Source organism: Microtus ochrogaster, linkage group LG5 (genome assembly GCF_000317375.1).
Source record: "Microtus ochrogaster isolate Prairie Vole_2 linkage group LG5, MicOch1.0, whole genome shotgun sequence".
Taxonomy (NCBI): domain Eukaryota; kingdom Metazoa; phylum Chordata; class Mammalia; order Rodentia; family Cricetidae; genus Microtus; species Microtus ochrogaster.
In genome coordinates, this window is record NC_022031.1 from 12,878,744 (window position 1) to 12,879,748 (window position 1,005).

The 1,005-nt window shown below is 38.3% G+C and overlaps 1 protein-coding gene across 1 annotated transcript in view; it reads left to right on the forward strand.

Moving 5' to 3' along the window:
• Window positions 1-1,005, forward strand: part of Trpa1 (transient receptor potential cation channel subfamily A member 1) — a 44,859-nt gene that overhangs the window by 9,091 nt on the left and 34,763 nt on the right. The window lies entirely within an intron of this gene.

Sequence of the window (1,005 nt, forward strand, 5' to 3'; positions counted from 1 at the left end):
CACTGAGGAGTGAGATTGGGAGAATGGTGGTCATAGTGATCATAGTTCAGCTTTGCTTGAGTTTAAACTTATCAGACATTTAAAAAAGAGCTTTAACTTCTCATTAAAAAGTATAAATTAAGACTATTAGTATCTCTATTTCATAGCTGAGTAAAAGGCACAGAGAGAATTAAATAACTTGCCTACAATTGCACAACTCCAGCTCTAGGCTTGGCCATTTAGGTCTCTTTTATTCCATGATTAAAATGCAAAGGATGACTGGCACCTGAGCGAAGGCAGGACTCATAGCTAGGATATGCCAGTTTTGTTAGAAGAACAGCCTAAAAAAGACAGGTCAGTAACACGTACAGAGATCGTAGGTGAAAAGTTTTGATTTTCAAGGCTTTAATTTCATGAATTAGAGAAATCCCTGATAAATACTTGGGTACGACTCAGCCCATCACTTTTAGATTATACTTCATAGATTCACAGGCACATTGGAAAGGAAATCTGCTTCTTCAAAGAGGAATGTCATAAACAGATTGACTGTGTTTGACAACAGTTGTCATCGGGTTGGAGCCCCTTAGTGGGGTCACATATCAGATATCCTGCATATCAGATATTTACATTATGATTCACAACAGTAGCAAAATCACAATTATGAAGTAACAACCAAATAATTTTACGGTTGGGAGAACTGCAACACGAGGAACTGTATTAAAGGGAAAAGTTGAGAACCACTGTTCTAGAAGGTGTTTTTGAAGTCAGGCTGTTTGGAACTTAGCAATAGATATTTCTGCAGACAGAGACATCACTAGAAGTGATGTTTATAGCGAACGTGCTAACCCACACCCAAGACAATTGTTAATAAATCACAAAAGAGAGTCCAAGACTCCTCTGTCACAGAGCTTTCTCCCAGCTCTTGGCCAGGTCTGAAGTCTAGCGTGTGGAGAGAGAAAGGAGTCCCTTTCATCATGCCCACTGTGTTTTGGTTTTGAAATCCTACCTTAATTTTTTTTTTTTTTT